Source organism: Falco peregrinus, chromosome 4, assembly GCF_023634155.1.
Source record: "Falco peregrinus isolate bFalPer1 chromosome 4, bFalPer1.pri, whole genome shotgun sequence".
In the NCBI taxonomy this organism is placed as follows: Eukaryota; Metazoa; Chordata; class Aves; order Falconiformes; family Falconidae; genus Falco; species Falco peregrinus.
Window position 1 is genome coordinate 25553199 of NC_073724.1, and position 19554 is coordinate 25572752.

The following is a 19554-nucleotide window of genomic DNA, read 5'->3' on the forward strand; positions in this document are numbered from 1 at the left end:
CTGTGTGTTGGTGGGGGAGGGGAAGCGGTCTGTTTGGTGGAGCTTATTGAGTGTTTCGCGAAAAAAGAAAATATTGCAGCACAATGTTGCAGAAAACTGAAGTACTCCATTGAAAAGAGCGCTCCTCAAGTGATGATTTCAGTAAAATGGCGTGTAAAATTTCAAGACTGGTATTTTAGGCTAATAGTGTGAAAATAAATACATTGTGCCAGAGGGAAATCTGATTGTAGGTAATAAATACAGGATCTTTACTCATGACAAATATTGCATCTTTCTTCCTTAGCCCATTTATTAGCGATCCTTTAACTGAGACTGTTCGTGTGGCATGTACAAGATTTAACATTATATACCTTGCTTACCATGTGACTGCACATGCTGGATTTAGGCCTTCTCCTGTCCTACAGTTGGTGTGTTGTCATATGCAAAGACAGGCAGGTCTTGAAGTGAATATATTCATCCTGTAATAGATGTTGTTGGCAAGAGAGCAGGATTGTCGTAGTATGTTTCCATGATGGTTTGTGTATTTTTTTGTTTTGGTTTTCTATTTTTCTTTTTCTGTTGTTTGTTAAAACAATTACAGATAATAATTGCAACCTTTCAACAACAGTGGTAGTAGAAAAGGGAAGCTTTCCCGCAGAAGGTTAGTAGAAGGAGTGGGATGAAAAAGGAAAATGACGGGGGGAGGATGCTATTACACTAAAAATATGTTAAACCTTTCTTGGGCTACATGCAATAATGCTAAAACTGGTAGAGATTTGAGCAGTGCTGCTGTAGGCGTCTCTAACACCTTCAATGAGCTAAGCAACAACCAAAGTGTTTTTGTCTCCCTCCACTAAGATGAAAAAGTGTGTTTCAGAAGCAGAGGATTAAAAATTACACATACGTGTAAACACTGATAACTACACAACTGTCCAAGTCTTACAGAGCAAAAAACCCACCCCTCTGCAAAATATATCTGTCATCTGAATACATCTTCTGCCCTTCCCCCACCTAATTAAGTAACATAACTACAATGTCCTCTGCCATGCCACTCACTGCTGTGAGTTGTGTTACGCGTTCTTTTCAGTGGGTGGCAGGTATTTTCCGCAGTAAGAGTACTGGAAGAGCAAAACCAAATGAAAACCTTAATAGGGAAGGGGAACACATGTCTGCATCTGGAATTGTCAGGCATCTGCGCCACCAGTTCGCCCAGTTTTGGTCCCAGTCATTGATTAACAGCTGGGCTTTTCCCACTTGTGTGATGATGGGGCCAGAAGTAGACCTGTTGTCCAGTTGGTGTGTCTAATGTGCCATGCCTCCTGGAGGGGCTTCCTGAACAGAGACTCCTCCAGCAGCAGCAGTCATTGAAGGCCTACTTGCCTGAGCATGGAAGGAGTAGAGGAGAATGCCCTTCCATACGAATGGGATATTGTTTCTCGGTAGCTAAGTCGGCAGTGTGATACACTTAGGATTTAGTGATACCCTGAATTTGGCTCATTGTGGAGATGAGGCTGGAAGGCCCATCCCAGGGCTCGGCCTGGCAATCTCTGTAGGTAGTGTCTAGGTGCGTGTTTTGGTGCCATTAGCTCTGGCTGTTTACTGTTGCTGCTGTCAGAGTCCAGTGTTAGAATTCATGCTGTAGTCAGCATTAAACTGATGTTGTTTATATTTTAGTAGTGCCAAGCAGCCCCCATTTAGATCAGGGCCATTTTGTGGGTATATGGTAGATGATGGTTCTTGCCTTGAAAAGGCTGTAATGTAAGTGAGGGAGACAAAAAAGCCAGGAGGGTAGGTACATGGTGGAAAAAACTGACTCAGGAGAACAGCAGCAGATTGCAGTGCCTTATCTGCAGGACGACGGTGTGACCTCAGCTGGTAGGAGAGAGGAGAGTTGTTAACACCTGGCAGCGCTGCTGCCGTAAATCTTGCTGCTCTGCGCAGAAGAGGGTGCGGGCATCGTGTGGACCATACCCTGGATCCTCTTTCCTATTACTCTTTTAATACTTTTTAGTATTATTTCAGATTATGTACACCAGCTTGCCTATAAAATGATCAGGTTTTGTAACTCTTGAGGGCAGATTCTTTTTTTTTCATAATCTTCATTATGAGGCAAGATGGAAGTAATTTTGTAAACTTTTTTTCAGCTGCTAAATTAAACTCCATTCCCTCTTCCCTTCCCTCATCTTGCCTATTTTTAGTTAGGCGGAAATAGCTGACCTCTTTACAGCAAGAACCCAGACCCCCTGGGTGCCATTTATAGGTTTCTACCAAATGGCTTACTTGGACAAGTTGGTTGAAATTAAATAAAAACATTGAAACTACAGCGTTACATAGGAGTAACAGCCTTCCTGTCAATACAGAATCTGTCATTTAAATGATACTGAAACAAACATCCAAAGGTGAAAAATGGGTTTTAGGTTATTTTTCTTTTCTTTGGTAGACAAGAGAATATTTCAGAGGTTCTTTTGTTTGGTTGTTGTTGGTTTTGGTTTGTTTGTTTGGTTTTTTTTTTTGGTAGTTGTCTGGTTGTTAATGTAAGGGAATTTCATTTAAGAATGTTTTACAAACACAAGGAGCCCACTGAAGTTAGGCCTGTGTAAAACCTAGGGGGAATCATAGGAGGATCTTCAATCTCATTAGAAAAGGTCATTGTTTCTTACCGTTTTTTGCCTTTTGTAGAGATCTTACCCTAGATTTAGAGATTTAGAAATTACAGTTACTCATGTTTACTAATTCCATAGAAATATAAAATTGCTTCTGCTAGCTTAACTGAGAGCAGGTTTAACTATGGATACATGACCGTTTGTGAAACTGAAGGGGCACAAGTTTCTTGCATTGCTTTTTTTGTGCATATTTGTATTTAGTTTAATTGATACTGATGCCTTAAAAATATTGGACTGTAGCAGCAGGTATTGGATTTCTTCACTTGTTGTTTGAGAAGAGTATATGGGTGTATGTGCAGTCTGTACGTTGCCTCTGTAATCCTCTATTTGCGTCCCAACCGCTAGTCTCTTTCTTTACCCTGGATTACTAGTATGGCTGCCATAGGAAAAGGGGCTTGGGGTTAGGCACATCTGATGATTTGGCTTCCATGATTTTTATAATCTTGTCTTTATGCAGTAAAAGGGGCATCACACTGTGTAACCCCATTTCTTGACCTTCTCTGTTTGTGTTATAGACAATCGATACATTTCTGGTTGTCCTATTTAAATTGGAGTGCATGTAAAGATTCATAATTTTATATGAAGTTACAATGGAATTTTATGCCAAGAACCTTATAGTATCCATGCAATACAAAATCATGGCAATAGTACTGTGTTATGAAGAAGCGGTTATTTTAATATTTTACCTAAGTGCATTGCGTAAATACAGATTGGCTTGGGTGTTGAATCTTACTCATTTGCTATGAGAAGTTACACAGTACACCGAACACATGGACGCAGCAGTGCTTCTTGATTCTTAGATGACATGACTTGTGGCCTATTTATGAACAGACAAGTAACATTAATAATGTGTAGTATTGTGTATATATATACACTCATCAAAATACTTTTACCTAATTAAGCGCTGAGCTTTATTGACTCTTTGCCATTGGAGGGTAAACCAAGGCTTTTTAGAAAGCAGTGTTCTCCATTAATATGTAACGGTTGCTGTATACATCGCTTCACTGCCGTTCAAAATGTGGTTGCATTTACTGACCTAAATTTCATTTAAGCTCCTAAGTCTTAGCTTCAGTGTAACCTCTTACTACTATGTAGTGGGTTTAGAATGCATTTTGTTATGTAAAATCATAATTTTGTTAGGCGGAAATATGTGGTAACATCAAATGTGATTTTAATTTTTTTCCCCTGTTGAAACACAACTTTCCCATACCTGCAAAAAATTACTGATGGAGCAAATAAGCAACGTTTTTCTCTTAGGCTTTAATAATACTTGGAAAATATCCTTTGACATTATCTTCAAGAAAACAAAGAGGATTTTCTTTTGGTGGATAGAATCCCTTTGTCATTCTTCAGAATAATACATTTATTGTGCTCCTTTTTGAAGGCAGCAAACTGCACTGGATGCAGCACTTTGTCTTCTGCTATATTTTGCTGTGTAGCACTATCAGCTCTTCATTAATCCTCTGCCATTGAATGAAGACTGCAGAATATTCTCCGTGGTTCAAGAGTGAAGCCAGCTATTTATGATTTATATTTCTTAACAGAATAATCATGTTATAATAGCACTGCTGAAAGGAAGCTGTTGCATTGCTGTGATTAACACCTATACAGCTGTTGTGTTTCATGCTTAGAAGTGTCCACTGATGAGTTTGTGCCAATTTGAACACAACCCTGTAGCCTACGGCAAAAATCATTAGAAAGTTACCTTTCCAAAAGAACTGACCCTCACAGTTTACGGTTAATATATACATGAGATTTTTATAAAGTGAAGTAAAAATACAGATTGTTTTTGCAAATCCATGTGCGTTTGGAATTTAAAGTTAGGAATTTTTATAACCATATGATAGTACCAGTGTCAATTAGATGCTACAAGTTGCTTGTTGTCTGTGCCAGTGGGTTTAGCATAGTTGCTTCTGGCAGAGGGTATGTGTGCATCCAGAGACCCGTTAGTATTAAGGCTTATGTTAGCACACAGTCTCAGCTGGAATTGTTGACCAGTAATCAGTTTCACAAATATTGTTTAAATAAGCTACCCTAGTGCCCCTGTGTGTGTGCATGTGCATGTAGGTATATGTACATAGATAGCCTTAAGGTAGTCCAAAAAGTAGCTTTGGAGAAAAAAGGAGTCACCCTGGGGTGGGAGAATGGTGTGGGAAGACAATGGATAGGCTCTCAAACCCTAGACTAGGATATGCTCAGGTTTCAAGCTCCAGTCAGCAGCACCTGAGGTGGTACAGAGCCAGTGAAATGAAGGTAGGACTGGGCCAGGCTGGGTGTCAGTTTTTGGGAGAAGACAGAGGTGCAGCACACTTTAATTATGTGCTTCCTGAAATGTGGCAAAGTCAGGAGTGGTTACTGTGCTTGTACATCTCACTGAGCATGGTGAGATCAGGCGGTCACAACTGGGGTATACCATATGTGGCTGAGGGATGCGCTGCAAACTTCAAAATGATGGTATCTTCATTGCCCCACCCTGCCCCCTTTTGTTTTTTATTCTGATTGGGTTTTGGTTGCTCTTAAAAGTATTATTTAAACCCTGATCTCAACAGAGAGATTGAGGCAAAATTACCCCCTCCCCTAGTGTTCTACACAGATAGGGTTGGGCTTTGCAGAGGGGGTAGGGCAGAGAATCCAAGCACAGGCAGTGACTGTTCATATTGTGGGGATTAGTTTCCAAGGATATGTGCTTTTTACAGTCACAAAACAAACTTAACTCTTCCCATGCCCATTTACATGCACACATGCATTTAGACCTGTAGGAGTTAATTTGGTTACAGAATTGACTGGAACACACCAAATCTTTTGTAATTTTTCAGAAGATATTGGTAATGCTGCCAGTTACATGCATTCAACTCACTTTCATTGTAGCTTAACTCTGCTGTTTTGGTTGTTTTGTGGGGTTGGTTTTTTTTGGGGGGGGGTTTACTTTTTGACCTTTTTTTGATGTAAGAGCTTCTGTAGTTTTATGTAGTTAATACGCTTTAGTTTTTAATTTGTTGACTTTTAAACTGAAATGTAATCTGGAAGTCACAGAAAAAAGGCAAGCCCAAGAATTACTCTAATGAGGAACACACCTTCCTATCCCAGTGCTTAAAAATGAAAGTAAAGAACAGGAGCAGATACATTTTTAATAACGTGGCATGATGTTCATAAGACAGATTTTGTGTCATTCTGTGAAAGCTATTTAAGGGGTTTTTGTTTCCATTTTGACTATTACTGCTTTTTTGAGTTGATGGTGTTATAACTCATTAACAATGCTCATTTGTATTTGCAGGAATCTTTTTATATTAAAAAATCCAAACATGCTCAGCTCTGATACTTCTGCTTGTATCAATAAGTATCTTACATAACTAGTTAATTTAAATGAGCTAATTAGTTTAAAAGTAGTGCATGACAATGTATCGTAAAAATTCATCCAGCTTCATTCTCACAGGATTTTATGTGCTTGGAAAAAAACATAAGGCAAGCTGAAAGGATGGCCGTAACTACAGTATTAGAGTGGAAGCAAAGAACCTATTTATTACATACAGCTCAAATTTACTTAAAGCATTAACATAATGATTACTCTCACTGCTGATGAATGAAATCAGCATTTCTCAGACACCACCAATCATCTCTATGCTACCTAGTCTGGTAATGCTGGGTAGAGGTTAGGTAAAAAATAGAATGTAGCTTAGGCCCTGATGGGCAGTTTACAAGAAGGAGGAAGAAGAGTGGGAGTAGTTTACCTCAGCAGCTATGCTCCATTGGATTTAACCTCCTGACCATCAAGTAGCCAACAAAAATTTTTTAGGCATTTTCTGAACTGTATTTTTTTGCTTGGCTTAGATGATGTACCTTCAAAACACTTATCCTGTGCATTTCTTTAGTGTTATGACAGTAGTATATATGGTATGTGGGTATTTCCTAATATATTAGTGTTGTTTTGTGGTTATAGCAAGTGGCTTTTTGTGTGCATCTGAGTTTTCAAGTGTTTTGAGTGTTTGTATGTATACGTGTTCACTGCTGGATTAATTTTTTATTTTAAATTTTGCTTAGGGTAAACAATAGATTCTTCATGGTATCTATTACATTACCAACAGCATATATTTCAGGTTAAAAAATAAGTTGAAACAATGGCAACATGTTAAGCGCAGTTACATGTTAATTTGATCATATTCAGTGAGTGGTAGCTTTGTAGGTAAGGTTTGTTGTGCATAGCAGGTGTTTATGTACATGGAGTCCAGTGTGAAAGAAAGAAATACATTAAATTTCCTCTTACTAAAAATACATAGTGACCTGTATCTTAGTCTTGTAGTTTTTTGCTCCTGTATTTGTATTGTCATGAAGTTATTTTGAAGTACAATATTTTTCTTTTTTTAAAAAAGTAAAAATGAATATAAATCTATCAAAAGAAAAAATTAAATCTGTTCCTTGATATCTTTACAAGGCAATTGATAGGGCACTCCTTCCCGCAGCTGGATAAATCACTTACATTCCACTTATAGTGGAATGTAAATGATTTATCTGCCTACCATCCTACAGAACTACTATGAAGATTTTATTAATGACTAGTTTAGAAGAATTTTAAACATCAAAACGCATTGTCAGTGCATTTTGTTGCTAGTTTATTAAAAAATGTGAATGTAAAAATCTGCTTGCTAAAGTACAATCCTGTTTTTCATCAAATTATAAACTAGGATAGCAAAGTATCAAAAGAAAATGATGAAAAAAAGTTCTATATCCATTGCAGTGGTTAGTTCAGAGTTAGAAGTAATGATTGCTTTTTATTAATCTTCTGTTATCTGTCAGTCAGTTTCTTGGCTAACAGAGTTGGGTTTAGGATATTAGATTGCCTCTGTTGGGTTTTCCCAACCTTTTTTGTAATTGCTGTTAAACTTCTTTTTTTACCCCCACCCCCCAATTAAAACTGTTGGAGTTTCCAGTGAAGTTTGAAGTTTCATTTTAATGGATATTTTCTGTGTTTCATAGTGTCTTTTTCTGTCAGCTCCACAATACAAGGGTAATGCCAGCAAGGGCAGAGTGGATGATACGTTTGTGTTCTGAATGTTCAGCAAATCCTGTTGTAGCTATGGCCAGATATTGCAAAAATGTATTTGGTGTGTGCAGGAGACTTCTAGGAGCAGGCCTTATATGATGGCAGCACACATTTTTGACTGATTAAGTAAAAATTTCTGAGCCTTTTTGAAAGCGACAGATGACGTGCATGATTTTAGCTTTCGTCCTGACAGTGTGCATGTAATGAAACAGAGATTGTAGTGTCCCCCTCCTTTTCTATAGCCCACATAAGTAGTCTTTTTTTTTTTTTTTTTTTGTATGGCATAATTCCCACAGTCTGTTTTGAATACCATTCTTATCTGAATCTTCACAATGTTCTTTGAAGTTTCTGTAGCTGACAAACATGAAGTTGAGATTTAGAGCCCAGTTTCTTTAAAGTGTGCAGGAGCTGTGTTGGCTATGTTGAAATTTACTTAGGCTTAATATTCTGCAGTATAAAGTGTTAAGACTTAGCAATTTGAGGTTGCAAACGCATACAATGAAAAGTGACCAGCTCAGATGGATGGTTGGAACCTATGACTTTTTTTCAGTCAAGTGCCCTTAGTTTTTCAGGCCAGCCCACATCAAAAGGTCTAAGAAACTCTAGCAGCAGCCACCCATAATGCAACTGGCAAGCAGTGGTAGGACGCTCTCCTCGTTGCCTGTCTAGATCATGTATTGTCTCAAAGCTATTCTGCCATCTGTGACCTATCATGTAAGAAGCCCAACACGTCAGGTCTGGCACCTGATGCTTGTTTTTTTGTGTAGGGGTTACAAATGCTGTACCCTCCATCCAGACCACGTGCCAGCCTTCCCATGCAGCAATAGGTATATCCTGTGTGTTTTACATTGGCCAGAGGCTGAAGGTATACTTTCTCCCGTTTGTTCCGCAATGAATCTCAGCAGTCTGGCTCTCGTCACTTTATACAGATGGCAGCACCAAGCCTACCTCAGCCGACTGGTTGATGCCAGCTAAGCAAAGCCTTCTGGAGGTACGCATCCTGCAGCTGCCTTGGGTGACACCAGGGAGGTTCAGTTGCAAGGCAGAAACCCAACATAACATAGCACAGTGCTTCATTGTTCATGAGTACAAATTCTAAATTGCATTCTAAAATGCATTGTTCTAAATGCAAAAAAATGCTTAGAATGGGTATGTCTGTGTGCTGGTGATGTGTATGTGCTTTATTTTCATTTACTGTTTTTCTCAGGCGTGGTTGCTCTGTGTTTGTCAACAGTGGATAAGGAAAATTATGCAAAAGGACTATTAAGTTATATATTTTTTAAGGTTAGAAAAAATATATAAAATAAAATATATAATAATACATATTATATTTATATATAGATAATAAAAATATAAATGTATAATAAAAATATACATTAAAAATATATCTGACTCAGATTTTTTTCATTTGGTGACTCAAACATTCTACAAATAGTTGTTTTACATGAATGTGTAATTATTTATGCTGTTAGCATGGTCTTGTTATTTTTGTCTTTGGAATTACCTATGGTTATTTCTCTGGTGTCTCAAGTGGAGCGAATGTCTTGCCAGCCTGTTTAACGTGCTAATGTATGTGAGAAAGTATGCCCTGTGGCCTAAAACATCATTTATGTATTTGCCAATTGCCTCTGTCTTTTAATTTCTGTTTGTATGCATTGCATTTGGTTAGGTTGAATTTATTATTGATTCCAACTGTTTGCAAATACTCTACTGACAGACCGTTTGCTTGTGTCTCCTTTGAGCCAACATTTTACCCTTGTTAGTCTATGGATGTGTTCTTCTGAATATTAGCCAAATGCATTCATAAAAATGGTAAAATAAAAAGAAAGGAAAAGTATGAGAGTTTTGTGACCTATGATTTGTAAACAATATGATGAAACTGCCTTTCAGTGTTTGACTCTGTACTATACTGTATTTTTTTTGGTTCCAGGTTTTCCCTTTTTATTCTCTCAGGTTTTCTGAGCTTCCCATCATACACAGCCATTTGCTCAGATGTTTTAATTGCAGGTTATGGGTTTTTTTTTGTACCATTCTTGTTTTGTTTGGTTTTGAAGACTAAAGCTACTAGGTAAGCAACAGCTGTAATATTTACTAGTTCTCTAATTCTCTGGTGTCAAACTGTGACTTGCAAGCTGACAGGGGACATGAGGACTTTTTGGGTTTTGTTTTTGGTTTTTTTTTTTTAGAGATTGGGGGCAGGGGCGCAGGGAGGAAGTCTGTTGTCATTCTGTTGAAACTCAGTGTACAAGGTATCTTTATAGGTCCACAAATTTAAAGAGATTAAAACCCACTGATCTTATTATATTATAAACTTCTTAAGGATGTGATGTTATCTATTTTTATGACTTGCTGCTTTGTGGGTGTATATATAATTTGCAAGTAATAAACTTGGTTTTCACAGAAGGTAATTTATACCAACATTAAATTTTTGGCATCAGTTTTGTTATAATGTGTAGATTTTTATGAAAATAGCCCTTTTCTTTTGTAGTGCTGTGATCGCTGTTTTCTGATAGAACACAGATCTGGCTCATCTTTAGTTGCACGAAGAATAATCTAGAGAGGAACATTTGGATTCCCTTAGTTTGTGCTTATCAGGTCTGTCACACAGCGAGCCTACTTAACTGATTTTTCTTTTTTTGGGGTCTTTTGCAGTACTGTTTTTGTTTTAAACTCCAGCCATTTATATGGTAGTGTCACATTTCAGTAAATCCAAATTTTTGCATCTTAATATGTCAGAAAATTTGTTATTTGATGTTACTACATTTCTTTTCTCTCCTCTGCTTGAGAGCAGCACTCCTTGCTAATGTTAGGAGGGGTTAGATAGAGGAGGTGTGTATGGTGGAGTGGGGGTAGGAAGTAAAACAGGCTCTGGCTGTTTACACATTCCAGGCAACCATAGATCTGCTCTCTTTGAGGCCTGAAATATTTTCCTTTTCACTATCAGTCTTGCAAATCTGGGGTATTTGGGCACATTGCCAATGAAAATAAATAGTAATGTGTTAATCTCTTAGAAATATAATAAACTGTATTTTACCTTTGTGTGTGTGCATAAGAATAAAGAATGTGACATTTTTAGAAATACTGAAATGCTGAAAATTATGACTGTTGCTATACTTTCTTCAAGAATTGCCTATAAAAGGACAAAGTAAATTTGACTCCTTCCTTCTTGCTAGTTTATTCCAAAGTGCAAGCCACATAATAAAAATATTTTTGCTAACTAGATTTTCTGTTTTCAGCATGATAACCTTTGGCTCAAGGAGCTGATGACTGAGTCCCTCTTTCTGATTTCCATGTGCATGTATGTACATGCTTTTTTCATTAATATTAAGCTGGGTTTATTCTGCTTTGTAGTCTTTCATTTGATTGTTCTGGACATTTCAGAGTTCTGGTGAAATCAGATACACAAAGCTGTCCACCTGTATGTCTCATTTTGTTTTTTGGGTTTTTTTTGAATATTGGAAATTATTCTCTGCAGCCTGCACTAAAATACAAACTGAGCAGGCTGGCAGATGAACAATGTTTTTTTCCAGGTCCTGCATAATGCAATGAACAGACCCTCTGTTTATTATTATTTATTATCAATGTTTGTATAGATGTGATTTCCTTCTCTGAAGCTTGCTTTCTTGGGTTTCTTAAAGCTGCATGCTATGTGTGCCATTACTAGTTTTTCACAAGTGGTACAATAATGCCACTTTGTCACTCCAGCAACTTGCTTTGTCGCTGGGACTTGGCATGGCTCAACTTCTTATTGTTTCTAATTTTATTTTAAACAAAATTTGTTGCCCTCCAGAAATAGTACCATATAATTATGACATGAAAAACAAGACAGTCCCATTGAGATAACAGCTGTTACCTTCAGTCTTAAGACCATCTTGGCACATGCTGTGCAAAAGGTAATTCAGACTGTACAGGTTTTTTTTTTCAAAAGGCAGTTAATTGTTTAAAACTTTCTTGCATAGTTGTGACTGTCATATAGTTAGCATTTAGAGGCATTAAACTGCTTTTGGAAAAGCTGTAGGCTACTTCAGCTAGACCAGCAGCAGCTTGGGTAAACACGTGGTAATATGTCTCCCTTGACTACATATTTAGGAACAAAGTACTGCTCTCATCATGAGTGACCTGGTTCTAAAGCCAGAGGTTGTCTGGGGTTGCTGTCAGGTGAGATCAGACTGTTGAGTTTAACCTAAATGGAAGTAAACACTGAGGTTACCTGCACCTCATTATTTCTGTGCTTTTATGACTGACACTCAGGACTGTTTGTGCACTGGCTGTGGCTCATGCTGAGTATGTTGCTAATAAGTTGTGTCTCTAGCATGCATGCTATCTGGGTGCTTTAAGGCCAAAATTTTGAATACGGATATCTAAATAAGTGGTTTGGTTTTCAGAAGCTTTGGGTAGGTACAGCTCCAATTGAAATCGGAGGAATTGGTGGCTACTTAGTGCCTGGATAAGTAGTTAGTCTTAATACAGGGGTGCATCATAACATTCTGACAAGGGAAGATCACCTCCCTCTTTTCCCACTAAATTAAGTAGTATTTAACATAGCATTTTAAAGAAGATCTTACTGAGTGACTACTGCCAGTCTGTGTATAGGTGGGGTGGTTTTTTTCGTCATTGTATGTTTCTTGAATAGGCAAAATTTGTTCCTGATCCTTCGGAGCAGCTGCTCACATACACAATTTGGGTGAGTCTGTCAAGGTGGTGTGTGGTTTGTATTGAAGTTAGGGGGTCTTTACTGTAAATTGGTAGCAAGTTTGTTTCCCATATGTGTTTAGTTTTATTTAATATAGCATTTGGTGTAGTGGGTAGATGTACTGTTGTTGTAGTAGTGGTTTGATTTAGTATTTATTACAAATATTTCCTACCTTGAAAAACATGAAAACATGTTTTGTGGTTGAAATAGGAACTGGGAACCTTGTTCTTTCTTAAACAAAAATCCTAAAGAAACAAGAGTATGAGGTATAGCAACCTAATGCAAAAAAACCTCAATGCTTCTCAAAATTAAACAGATTTACATCTTAATTGTGTGTACGAATATCTAGAAATGAGTAATATCAAATAATGAACTTTACTATATAAGAATTATATACAAATTGCACAGAATTGGAGGTTGGTGGTTCTTTTTGGTTTTGTTTTGTTTGGTTTGGTTTTTTTCCTTCTCAGTAGCTTAGAAATATTGGCAAGCTGATTGAGGAGAATTTAGTGGAAGATACTTATTAAAAGAAATTTGATATGAAGAACAAATGTGATGAACTGTTCCTGCCCACAGGGGAGTTTAGGACCTGTAAAATACTAGCTTAGACTTCCTTCTCATTTCTTCCCCCTTTTGTTCAGGAGGAGAATGTGGGCCTGTATGAAGCATGCTTGAGGCTATTTAAATATTGACAAAAAATTTTAAGCCGCAGAAACTATGAAATGAAATTTTAGATGTACATTTAAAGATCATCTTTTTTGCTAGTAACAACAGTCTTTGACAGCCAACTGCAATATAACAAGTTTGCATTGTTGACCTAGCAAAACAGTCTGGGGTTAATTGTTCAACACTGTAGATACTACTTAATTACTTTCTATAGAAGACTTGTTAATTAGTACTTATAATTTTTTGTTTCACAAGATTTCTGAGAAATCTTGGTGATGAATCTGGCTGATGCGGTAAAAAAATGAAAGTGAGTAGTAGGGTCCTGTCAGAGGAGCGTGCAGCCTGTGATGGAAAGAGGCCATTTTAGTACGTACTTCATTTATTTCTTCAGCCCCAGATGATCAATGAGTAGTATGTGTATTTACGTAGTTGAACCAGCATGTAGTTTTGTATCTTCATGGGTCTCCATTCAAATTAGGGAGAAACCCCATCTTCCCAGAATATGTGAAAATGTAAAGACGGTTTGTAGCGTGTCAGCAAGCTACTGTTTCAATTACCTTTCATAGTTTAGTAATAATAAGCTAAAGAAAAGGAGTATAATTTGATCCTTGCAGGAGGAACACCTCACCAAGCTGACAGATTTTTGTTGGTGTTTTGCAATTGCTGTTTCAAAAAGGTTTCTCTCACAATTGGTTTCACAGCTTTTGAACCTGATAGTTTCAAAGCCTATTCTAGGCTACTCTGCTTCCTGTGAAGAGTGATGTTTAGTGAGGTGTTCGCGTATGCCACATCATGCTGGTGAGAAGTAAAGTGTGTTTTGATCCTGCGGATCTTGCTTCACTTATAAGATTTTATGTTTTTTGTGTTCCTTGGTGTGTGTGTGTGTAGGTGGGGAAGGGAGAGAAGAGCAAACAACAGTGCTGATACGGTGTGGTGGTTTTGGAGAGAGGGGCACACATGCCTGCTTTCCCCCAGATTTGATATTCTCTGCTGTTCTTAACAGTGGTAGGACTGGTTGAAGCTGGTAGCGAAACAGTATTTTAAAGAGACTGTGATTTACATGGCACCAGTTTTCAATTTAATTGAGAAGTGGCCTTTCTTAAAGAGGTGGTTGGTTCTGCAGTTGATAATAAATTGCTACAAATTGTCACCTTGATGAATCTTTTAAAAAAAACAAACAAATGAAAGTGAACCAAAACAAAAAACCCCAAACCCTCAACATCCCTCACCAAACCAAATTTAAGCAGATGACAGACTTGTTAACTCAGCACTGAGGGTTGTCTTAGGACGTCGGTGCTTACATTTTGATTGATTCTCAGTTGTCAACTTGATGGGTGTGGGAGGTAAAGAGAACTTTTCATGAAAAACATTCTCATAAGAACAGTTGTTCATGGTTGTTATGGTACAGTTACATGTATGTTTACAGGGAAGAGAAAGAACATACTAGTATTTTCAAGTTTTCTAAATTGAAGAATTGCCTCGCTTTTTCTAAGCAGCGCATCTTTAAATGATATCCAGTTGTTTGTCTGCTGGAAAGTTATTCTTAGTTTTCCAGTAAATACAGTTTTCTTATTTTACAAAGCCATAATTTTGTCATTATAATTACAAGCATTTTAATTAAAATGCTGCTGATAGAAGGAGTATTTATATAAAGGAGTTGATTACGCCTGGTGATACAAGATCAAAATTAGCCCAAAATTTTAATGTTCTCCATCATGCTTTCTTACATAGACATGTACACCTTCATTCCAGTTGTTTCTGTAATAGTTTGCAGGCTGATTCAGGTGTTGTATGATTGCCTGTACTGTACAGCTTGACACTGATCTAAAAAGTAGCTGTTCTGAGATCCAAGAACTGATCTTTTTGCCAGTTACAAATATGTCTGTTTCCTCCTTGAACTTACTTCAGTGTAGAAGTTAAGCCATTTCCCCTCTTAACATCTAGCCTTCCAGTTCTTAAACATCAAACCCAAAGCTTCATTTTGATGAATATGTTTAAGTTGAATCATAAAAAGTTTGCCTAAGGGGAAAAAAATGAGAGAGACTTCACTTCCAAATGTATTTATATACTTGTCATGGTTTTAACAACAATACTTGAAGAATAATTTTGTGAAATATGTGTCTTTATTGTAGGCTAGACATTTCCTTCATGCAGGATACGGCCATGGGTATTCAATATTTATGCCTGTGCTTGATTGCCTACTCAGTGGTTTCATGGAAGTGAACAGCAGTACTCATGTACAGAAAGTTTAGTGTGTGTGTATGTGTATGTTTAGGGCTTAGCATTAATTGCTAGTTTATAATATCTTTCCTGTCTGGAGTAGAAATGTTTCAAAATCCATCTTCTGCTTTGTGGATTTTAAATACGGTACCAGCTTTCAGTGGGCAGTGAACACCTAGCTGCTGCGCCTCTTGGTTCATCATTGTGGTTGTCCTGGTTTCAGCTGGGATAGAGTTAATTTTCTTCTTAGTAGCTAGTGCAGTGCTGTGTCTTGGATTTGGTGTGAGAACAACGCTGATAGCACAGGGATGGTTTTGATTGTTGGTGGCTAATGTTTATATGAAGTCAAGAACTTTTTGGTTTCTTGGGCCCTGCCAGCGAGAGGGCAGGAGGGGCACGGGGAATTGCGAGGGCACAGCCAGGGCAGGTGACCTGAACTAGCTGGAGGGATATCCCATACTGTATGATGTCATGCTGAGTATATAGGCTGGGGGAAGAAAGAAGGGGGGACATTGGACATGACAGTGTTTGTCTGCCTGAGTAACTGTTACGCATGATGGGGCCCGGCTTTCCTGGGGACAGCTGAACACCTGCCCACCAAGGGACAGTACTGAATGAATTCCTTGTTTTGCTTTGCTTGCGTGTTCGACTTTTGCTTTACTTATTAAACTGTTCTTATCTCAACCCTAGAGTTTTACATTCCTTTCCGATTCTCCTCCCCATCCCTCTGGGTGAGGGGGGGTAGTGAGCAAGTGTCTGCGTGGGGCTTGGCTGCTGGCTGGGGTTAAACCATGGCAGTGGTTCACATTTTACCCTTGTTCATGTACCTCCAGTTCCCTCTTGGTGAGGACTGGGTGAAGGGATGTAATCTCCCTATCTCCATCTGAATTTTATGTGCACTAGCAATGCAGACTCATTCTGCAACTAAAAGCAAAAAAATGCATATTCCAAACACTGTCTAGTCACAGCTAGTTCCTCTTGTTGCAGTCCTTAGAGATGTTAATGCTCCCCTTCTGAGATGAAGGAGGCCTGTCACCAAAGGCATGAAATAATTTACAGTGGTATTCAAAAGGACAGAAGGAAAAGACAGGAGTAGAGATCGCAGATTAAACTTCAGTCAGATGAAGGAGACAGTTGTAAATGTGCAGTCTAGTTCATAATGAAGGAAAAAGGGAAGTTATGTAGTTCCCAAACAGTGCATAGGTAGAGTCCGAGTCGTTTATAAATATTTGGGGTACTTTTTCTCTCTTGTTCTGAACACAGGATTTTTCAAAGGTTTTCTAAGGTAGGCACTAGATTTCCTTTACCAAGCCATTTTGAGAAACAAATGTAGATGTTTTTCATATTGTTAAGATACATTGTTTACCATATTTCCCAAAATTACTCTGAGGTCAGTCTGTTGGGCTCTGTCATTCATGTGTCCCCTGTGCTGCCATCCAGCAGGCCTGCCCTGACAGAAGCCATGGCAGCAAGCTGCTGGGCATCTCAGGCCACTTCTCAGTGTCACGGCTGGCTCCTAACTGCTCATGCATGTTGGTGCACACAGATCTCTGACTCGGATAAAACATCTTCTGGGATTTGATGGAGCCTCTGTGCCTCTCCCCAAAAAGCGTGAGGAAGACAGCTTCACTGTGGGTGTCTGCTGTGGTAAAGTGCATCTGTCAGGACGTGTTTTGGGATGCATGGGAGGAGGTTAACAGCAACAATATGAACCAGCAAGGCCAAATTTGTGTGGCACAGCCTGTCACTACTACTGTCAAATGCCTTCCTGCTTGGTGGGGTGAGGAGGGCTGGGGTGTGCACTGCGGGGCAGGAGGACACAGTTGGGTGTCACGCTTCCAGAGGGGGCAGGGTGTGTGCAGCCTTCTGTGTGTGGTTCGGAGGGGGGCTGGAGTGAGTGGGGTGTGTGCAGCCCTCTCTGGGTGCTAGGGACTGCAAGAGGTGCCCTCCTCCTTTCCTGCTCAGTGGCAAAGGCTGTCCATCAGCTGCAACTATTGTTTGATGCAATTAGTTTTTATTGACTAAGACGACCTTAATAGGTTTCATTTATGTACCTTAGTTTTATTGCAGTTTAGCCCTCTAAATACCCAAGAGGCTCCTAAAATAACAAAGTACTATTAATTAGAAGCTAAAAGGAATATAAGCTTTAAAGCAATACTTTCTTTTCTTTGCTTATCTTCTAATACATGTGTATATGTAAAACTACACCTTCAGTCTTGGAGTCGTACAACAGCTAAAATGTTTTGGCAAGTGATAGCTGAAGTTACTATAAAAAAGAAATCTACGTAATTCTTTTTTTTTTTTTTTTTCCCTTCCCTTTTTGTTTATTTTGCATATTTGGAACTCTTGTCAGAGTCAGTTTCATTGCAGTCTGCCAAGGTCACTGTTTTTCTCTTCTGTTGGATGTTTTACCCAATGGTAAGGATATTTTTTAAATAGTAAGAATAACATGAAATGATTTTGAAATCCATAAAAGCAAATATAAGAATTATGACTGATTTACCCTCTGAAACTATTCTACACCACTTGTTTGAAATGGAGCAGATTTCATGCTGATGGTGACTCTCAAAATGGGGGAAAAGGGAGAAAAAATTGCAACAGCTAAATGAAAGACCTTGTAAGTAAAAGCATAATGTATAATAGAATATTTTTGTGCCGTTTGTGAGATCAGCAACAAAAGAATAAAGACAGTACATTGGACTAGAAGCTGAATTCTTCTGGTGTGAGATGAACATTTATTTGGTTTATTGTACTTTAAAAAATATATTGTTATGTATTCGTTTTTCTGCTAATGAGGGCATGCCAGATTATTGTTTACCAGTTACCATTCTAGTCCAAATCAGAACTGAAGGTGGCAGAAAATAAAGCAATTTTCAGGACAGCTAGGTATCATTGTCCAGAGCTTCATTTACTGTGTGTTTTTGTAACTTCAAAATTACAATAGATGGAGGAACAGGCGTATTAGGGGCACCAGCACAATATGCTGTTCAGTTCAAATAACTCATATTTTTCTGTATTTATCCTATTTAAGCATTTATTAAAATCTCAGTATTACACACTTTAAAGTTAAAAGTGCAATTGTCCATTAAAAACATGTTTAGAATAGAGTACTAGTACGGACTTCTCTGAAACTTGCCTTTTGCCCCTGGGTTTAGATTTACTATCTCTGCACAACCAGTACCCAGTTAACCAGTGGTAGAAACTGAATAGCTGAAGATGAAGTCTGGAGGACGATAACTATTTCTTACCCCTCAGTGAGGAAGTATATATAAAGCACCGTGCTTTTCCCTTGTGAAGTAGCCTGATCGGCTATGGTGGTGTGAAACGTTACGTTATTCAGGTGTTTGACTCAGCTAACAAGTATAGCCATTTCACTGTATCTTAACTTGGACAGCCTGAATATAAGAATATGAAAAGGTTGAGAGGAAAAAAGAAAATGAAAGCATCAGTTTGTGTACCCTGAGCACACTGATGGGTGTATCTGGAGTGACTTTTCTGCCTGATTGCAGCACCTACCAGCAGAAGCCAGAGTTTGTACATTGAAAACTAAATGGTAGGTCAGACCAGAAACTTTCCTTGGGCAGTACTAGTGAGCTTGGGGATCTTGGGTTGGCATGCATCGCCTGTCTAAGCATTACTGAAGTTTTCCTCAGAAACAAAATTTGTGTGGTTTGCATTCAAAGACTCATATCTCAAGTTGCAAGGGACCAATAAGGATCACTGAGTCGCACTCTCTGCTCTTTGCAGGACTACCTAAAAATAAACTATAGGACTAAGAGCGTCATCCAGATGCTCTTTGAACTCTGGCAGGCTTGGTGCAGTGACTAGTTCCTTGGGGAGCCTGTTCCAGTGACCAACCAGCCTCTCAGTGAAAAACCTTTTCCTAGTGTCCAGTCTGGTGGTGTCTCCGTCTGTCCACCCTTGCCATAGTAGAATGCTCATCTGTGTTAAACATCAGTCATGTTCAGCAGAGTGTCAGTGTGTTCCAGGGTAGGGGATTTCTACAGGGGTTCTGAGAATTAGTGATGTTGACCAAAGTCATGCCACTCTTTTCTCAAGATGCGAAGAGCACGGCTCTTGGTTCATTCTGTGGGGCAGCAACTGACTTAGCAGTCGAGTATGTGTGTACTGACCGGCCAGGCAGTATATGGCATAATCATCTGGGTTGTAGTAGAAGTTTCTGAGGCTGTTGAGCAGGCATGGGATATGAAAATGTAAAAAAGCAGATTCCTTTAGTACCACTGCTTATAGAACAACATATTTATTTGTTATGTGGGCTGCAGTCTGATATGTAC

At 38.5% G+C, this 19554-nt stretch overlaps 1 protein-coding gene across 4 annotated transcripts in view; it reads left to right on the forward strand.

The window, feature by feature from the left end:
- Positions 1 to 19554, forward strand: part of TBL1X (transducin beta like 1 X-linked) — a 199859-nt gene that overhangs the window by 2446 nt on the left and 177859 nt on the right. The gene's annotated exons all lie outside the window — the stretch shown is intronic.